Here is a 7,486-nt window from a genome sequence, read left to right as displayed (position 1 = left end):
AGTCAGTGAATTTAGGTTATAAATTCTTGATCTGCTCATTGGAAGCTCGGTTATATAGACCCATGGTCCCCCCACTAGTTTAGACAATATTACTTGTAAGACTCATTTAATTGGTTTTGATTAATCAATTATAATTCTCAAAGGGAATCTTACAAAAATACTGAAATTTGGGTTAACTTTTACAAAAATACTGTCACACGGAAATTTTTTCAAAAATACTGTATTTTTATAAAACACCAGTAAAACACAAAGCAATATAACTCAAAACAACAGTAGAACACTAGTAAAACACCAGTAGAACACCGGTGAAACTTAACACAGTATAATGCAGTATGAAACTTATAAAAAAACACAGTAAAAAAGTAAAAAATGCCGCCTGGCAGTATTTTTGTAAAAAAATGACAAAATTTAGTATACCATGTAAATTTCCCTTCTCAAATTAGACTATGTCTATTTGTGAATTTTTCACTAAGTAAGGGCGAAATTGTAAAGAAAGAGTTTTTAGGGCATTTTGTTAATTATGATACTTTGTGTGGTTCAATTAATAAATATGATAAATGACAATATTATTTAATAATTATCTATAGTTATTAAATAGTTAGAATTGACATTTAAATGGTTGAATTTGAAAAATTAGCATTTTTGAGAAAATGAGATGCAGAAATGATAAAACTGCAAAATTGCAAAAAGTGAGACCCAAATCCACATAGCCATGGCCGACCACTTTTATAGGCTTTATCATCTGATATTTTCATTATTTTAATGCCAAATAATTCAAACCTAACCCTATGTGGAATGCTATAAATAGATAGTGAAGGCTTCAGGAAATTTACACTTTACTTCTGGTTTCCTTCAGAGAAAAACCTGAGCCTTCTCTTTCTAAACCCTAGCCGCCACCTTCATACTCTTCTTCTTCCTTGAATAATTTCAAACCTCTTAGTGATAGAGTAGTGCCCCCACACAGCAAGTAATACCTCAATCATAGTGAGGAAGATCGTGAAGAAAGATATTCAACAAGAAGGAGTTTCAGCACTAAAGGAAGGAGAGAAAGAGATCTAGGTTCAGATCTTGATAATACTCTGCTACAGAAAGGATACTAGGGTTAGAGATCTGAATGGAAGGAGACATAATATTCCGCTGCACCCAATATAAGGTTTCTCATACTTTATATGTGTTTATTTTATAATCGTTTTAGAAGTTCATATTTAGGATGTTAATCAACATACCTGTGAGTAGATCTAAGATCCTGGTAAAATAATTTCCAACAACTGGCCTCAGAGTCATGGTAATTTATTTGCTTGCAAGAAATTTGGACTTAAAACGATTTGTTTGTGTTTTGGACGGTATCATGTTGTTTTGTGTGTTGTATGATGATTGATTGATGTTTGTGAATTTTCGTAAAAAATAATTGAATATCTATTTCTGTAATTATTTTTATTGGATAGTATGGAAAAAATTAAGCAATTTACTTTTTTACAGAACTCAATTTCGATTTAATTTAAATTAGTTGTGATTTTTTGAAGTTTCGAAAAATATCAGGGTGGTGCAACTACCCACGCGCGCGGATGAGGGGCATCCCTCGGACAGCACGCGCACAAACAGTTTTTTGTTTGAAAACCGAGCCTCGCGCGCGCGGAGAGGCTGCATGCAGCCTCCTGCGCCGAGGTTTCTCGGTCAAGCACCTTCCCATGCGCGCGCGGGCAGTATGCACAGCATACTGTCCGTACAGCTCGCAATTTTTTCGTTTTTCTTCGATTTTTCATGCTATTTCATGGATTTAACTTCCGATTTTTTGTTTAGTTTTGTATTTTGATTTTTACTTTTCAATTTTCAAATCTAATATCAGAAATAAATTAATTTGAATTTTTGAAAATTTAATTTTAGATATTAGTGTAATTTGAATTTGAAAACAAGTAAAAATCTATCTTTTTGCTTGATTTTATATCTTATTTTTAAATTTGATTATTTTATCTTATTTTTTAAATTTAAAGGTCAGATATTAAATATTTTTTAAATTAATTTTTTTTTAAATTATTTGACCTTATTTAAATTTAAAATAAGATAACTATAATCATGTAATTTTAAATAGAAGTAAGATATTTTGCTAACTTTTCAATTTTGTTATTTTTATTTAAATTAAATTATAAAATCTGAAAAATATTTATTTTTTTATTTTATATTTAATTTATAAAATAACTTTAAATAAAAATTAAAAGGTAGTTAGCAATTATTTTTGAAATGATATTTAGGTTAGTTGAAACCTATTTTTTCAAAAATTGTAGGTTTAATTTTAAATTTTTTTTTTATTATTTTAATCTTAAAAACCGAATTTTTTTTTTATTATTTAAATATTTTCGAAAATAATTATTTAAAATTAAATAATTCCTACATCCAACTATCCAATTCATCTTGTTGCAGGAGTATGTGTTTTAGCTTGTATGTAAGTTTTATAAAACCTATTATTGCTTGATCTAAATTGTCATGGTTAACTTGTTGACAGATCCAATGATCTGATTTTAACCCATGGTTCAATTAGTCAAGTAAATAATTTGTAACAGGTAAATTTTACAATCTTCTTTCATCTGTGTATGACCTAGCAACATGATAGGATCCATCCAAATGTGTGCCTGTGTGAGCCTATATGTTTAATTTTGTTATAGATGCATATAGGTTGTTGTTGCTAAATAAAATATCATAGTTTTTGATAGATTTTATTTAGGCCCATTTAGTTTTTGGGCCTATTCAATTAATAACAGTTGTTCATTTTAAGGTTAAATTCCTCTCTTTTGGGCCTTGTGTGAGAGTTGGGAGCCGTAGAAGTGGGTACGACATACTGAACATAGCCCCCTCTCACATGAACTACCCCAATTGTGAAGGCCCATTTGCCTGATTTGGATAACTGTACTAGGTTAATTAAATTAGTTTAACCTAATAAAATTGATTAGCAACATAATTAATTTCATTTTTTTAAAATTAATTTAAGAAAAACATAGTTTAAAGAATTATATTCTAAGCTGAACTATATGTATTTTCTTGTATTTAATTAAATATAGAATTATAACCAACTAGATTCTTTCTGAAGCTTAATTTAAATTTGTTCATTAAATATTCTTATTTAAGTTGAAAATTAGTTATCTCTAACTAATCAACTTATATCTGAATATCTTTTGAATTTCAAATTTCAAATTAAGTTGAGGAATTTTAGGAATTGGTTATTAAGATTCTTTAATTATTTTTTAAGTTGATATTTTTTCAAATATCAACTTAAAATGGAATATTTTCAAATTAAGTGGTTTCAACTTTATTTTATATTTAATTAAATCTAATTTGAAAGATATTTAAGTTGATTTTTTAGATTCTTCTAAACAACTTAAACAAGATATTTTTTCAAATTTATTTTTCGAATTTAAATAATAATTGAAATTTAATTAAAGTTGGATATTTTTAATATAATTTTTTTTCAAAACCAACTTTAATTTGTAATTTTTCATTATTATAATATGAAATAAATGATTAAATAAAATACATATTTTAAAATAATGAGCTTTAATCAAGAGACATTCGATCTCCATTGTTGGTTTTACATAGCTTTTGTTTTAGTGAGTAATCCTCCCTAATGGAGGAACGTTCATTAGTAAGTTAGCACCGTTTAATCTCGAAAGATAAGTAGCTTTGTAAGTGTTTTATATGGTATGGATCACCCTAATGGTGGCGACTATATTTTACTTACAAAATATGAAACAATGGTGGAAGCTCATAACATAGAATTGCCTTGACTCTCGCCTAAACGGGACAACGCTGAATTTCAATCTTGATCGAATAAAAGGTTGCTAGAATGATTATCATTTTAGATGAATTGACAACTCTATTCAATGGATGCTACTTTGACTCTCGCCTAAACGGGACACTGTAAGAGTTTGTTGAAAACCTTGGAAAATAAACCATGCTGAGTTATTCAACTCTATCTACGTCCTTCTGGGGATATGCTATACAGATGGCAAATGACATTCTAAATGTTGTTCCATCTTAAGCAGTCCCTAAGACACCCGTCGAATTATGGAATGGTCGTACACCTAGTTTACGCCACTACAGAATTTGGGGGTGCCCTGCTCATGTCTTGAGAAAGAAAGAAGGCAAACTTGAATCACAAACTGAAGTGTGCATGTTTGTCAGAAATTCTAAAGAGACTAGGCGTGGACTGTTTTATAGTCACAAGGATAACAAAGTGTTTGTTTCTACAAATGCTACTTGTCTTGAAGAAAACTATATTAAAGACAACAAACCGAAAAGTAAAGTTATTTTAGAGGAAATGCTTTCAGATATAACTCCTTCCAATGTTCCGTCCTCTTCCACTCAAGAAGAGGATAATCCCACTTTCTCAGTCGAACCTACTGAGAAAACTACTACCAAAGTTCCTGTTCAGAAGATCATCGCTCCTCGTCGTAGTGGGAGGGTTTCAACAAAACTAGCTCGTTATGACTTGGATGGTGAAATCAATATGGTCGTTGGTGACGGTATTGAAGACGACCCATTAACCTATAAGTGGGTTAGGGTTATACCCAAAGAGAAGGTGTGGACTATGAGGAAACTTTTAGTCCTGTTGCCATGCTCAAATCCATCCGAATTCTTCTCTCCATAGCTGCTGCTTTCGATTATGAAATCTGGCAAATGGATGTCAAGACTGCCTTCCTTAATGGGGTACTTGAAGAAACCATCTATATGGAGCAACCAGAAGGCTATGTTCTTCCAGGGCAGGAAAAGAAAGTTTGCAAATTAAATAAGTCTATCTATGGACTAAAGCAAGCTTCTCGCTCATGGAACAAAAGTTTTGATGAAATCATCAAGACCTACGGCTTTCTTCAGAATGAAGATGAACCTTGTGTTTACCAACTCAAGGAAGACCAAAGTATTCCTGGTCCTTTATGTTGACGACATTTTGATTATTGGAAACAATATCAAGAAAATGACTAACATCAAGGAATGGCTTAACACTCAATTCGATATGAAAGATTTGGGTGAAGCAGCCTATGTTCTTGGTATTCAGATTATCAGAAACCGGAAGAACAGATCTCTTGCTCTCTCTCAAACAACCTATATTGACAAAGTTTTAGAGAGATTCTCCATGAACAACACCAATGGGGTGAACATGCCTTCTAGATATGGTATCTGTCTATCTAAGGAACAGTCTCCTACTGATCCTCAAGAGATAGAGGACATGGCAAAAATTCCTTATGCCTCTGCAGTTGGAAGTCTAATGTATGCAATGTTATGCGCTAGACCTGACATCTGCTATGCAGTTGGAATCGTGAGCAGGTATCAGTCAAATCCAGGACAGGAACATTGGAATGCAGTTAAGTATATTCTGAAATACTTAAAGAGTACAAGGAATCTTGTGTTAGTCTACAAGGGTGGTGCTTTAAATCCCATAGGCTATACTGATTCAGATTTCCAGGCATGTCTTGAAGACAGGAAATCTACATCTGGGATGGTGTTTACTCTTGGGGGTGGAGCAGTGGTTTGGAGAAGTGCTAAACAAACCGCGATATCGGACTCGACGATGGAAGCATAATACATAGTTGCAGCAAAAGCTGCTAAAGAGCTTGTCTGGCTAAGAAAGTTCTTCACCAGTATCGGTGTCGTGCCTGGAATGGAAAAGCCTCTGGTCCTACTTTGTGACAATAATATAGCAATAGCCAATAGTAAGGAACCTCGAAGTCACAAGAGAAGCAAACACATAGAAAGAAAGTATCACATCATCAGAGAATATGTGGCTAGAGGGGATGTACTGGTTGAGAAAGTGGACACAGAAGACAACTTAGCTGATCCATTCACCAAAGTCTTGGTCGTAACTGCATTTGAAAAGCACCGTCAGAATTTAGGATTAATTGATATGTACTGATTAGTTTTATATTAGTGCAAGTGAGAGTTTGTTGGGTTTTATGCCCTAAATAAAACTCCATTTCAATGTAATCCATTTTATTCTACATCAATAAAGAAACAGAAGTATTTTTCATTCATTTGTGTATGTTTTGGTTCATCTTATCAATTGCTTGTCTATTTGATTTATAAATTCATCTGAAACCCTTTTCACATACTTGATCTTGTTTATTGTGTTGTCGACACATTGGAAAGTAAACATGACTATGTGAATAAAGATTCCTAGATTTATCAGACATAGGGTTTTACTGATATGATAATCTACAACAGAGTTTACTTGCATTTGGAGAAATGCTATGTTCTTTCCAGAGCATTGGTTAAAGTAAAGCTCAGGTTGGGTGCATGGAGTATGCATCGGAAGGGACCGATATTGAACTTTGACTTAGATTAATTAAACTTACCGTAATATCTATTCAAGTCAATATCGCCTAGTTGATCCTAGATCAAATGATCTTAATCCTGTTATGATTAGGCTCAATCTCAAGAGTGTTATTCGTGTTCTTTGATTTGTTAGTTAAGCCTACTTTTGGGTCAGGGTGATACGTACATTTTGGGAACACGGTAATGCAATTGAGTGGAAGCGCTAACATAAACATGGAATCTATAGCTTCTATCTGGCGAATAGTAAGTAAAGGATGATCTCCTTCGAGCTTGACCAAACGAAAATAAATGGTGGAGTACTCATTTCAAATAGTTGAAATATCATTTATACGGGATTAAGTGTTTTAAGGATAAAATACATTGTATGGTGTAACGGTAATCTAATCCTTTTACAGTGTAGATCATTCATATAGAGGATCATTGATCAAATTAGGATTATAACAATGGATAACTAATGACGTGTCTATATGGTGGAACATATAGAGCGTTCTATATACTGATAGTGCAATTCTAAGTTCTATGCGTGGATTCAACGAAGAATTAATAAGTCAGTGAATTTAGGTTATAAATTCTTGATCTGCTTATTGGAAGCTCGGTTAAATAGACCCATGGTCCCCCCACTAGTTGAGACAATATTACTTGTAAGACTCATTTAATTGGTTTTGATTAATCAATTATAATTCTCAAATTAGACTATGTCTATTTGTGAATTTTTCACTAAGTAAGGGCGAAATTGTAAAGAAAGAGTTTTTAGGGCATATTTGTGAATAATGATACTTTGTATGGTTCAATTAATAAATATGATAAATGACAATATTATTTAATAATTATTTATAGTTATTAAATAGTTAGAATTGGCATTTAAATGATTGAATTTGAAAAATTGGCGTTTTTGAGAAAATGAGATGCAGAAATGATAAAACTGCAAAATTGCAAAAAGTGAGGCCCAAATCCACATAGCCATGGCCGGCCACTTTTATAGGCTTTATCATCTGATATTTTTATTATTTTAATGCCAAATAATTCAAACCTAACCCTATGTGGAATGCTATAAATAGATAGTGAAGGCTTCAGGAAATTTACACTTTACTTCTGGTTTCCTTCAGAGAAAAACCTGAGCCTTCTCTTTCTAAACCCTAGCCGCCACCTTCATACTCTTCTTCTTCCT

This window comes from Cannabis sativa, chromosome 4 (genome assembly GCF_029168945.1).
Source record: "Cannabis sativa cultivar Pink pepper isolate KNU-18-1 chromosome 4, ASM2916894v1, whole genome shotgun sequence".
Lineage (NCBI taxonomy): Eukaryota > Viridiplantae > Streptophyta > Magnoliopsida > Rosales > Cannabaceae > Cannabis > Cannabis sativa.
This window is presented reverse-complemented; position numbering follows the sequence as displayed.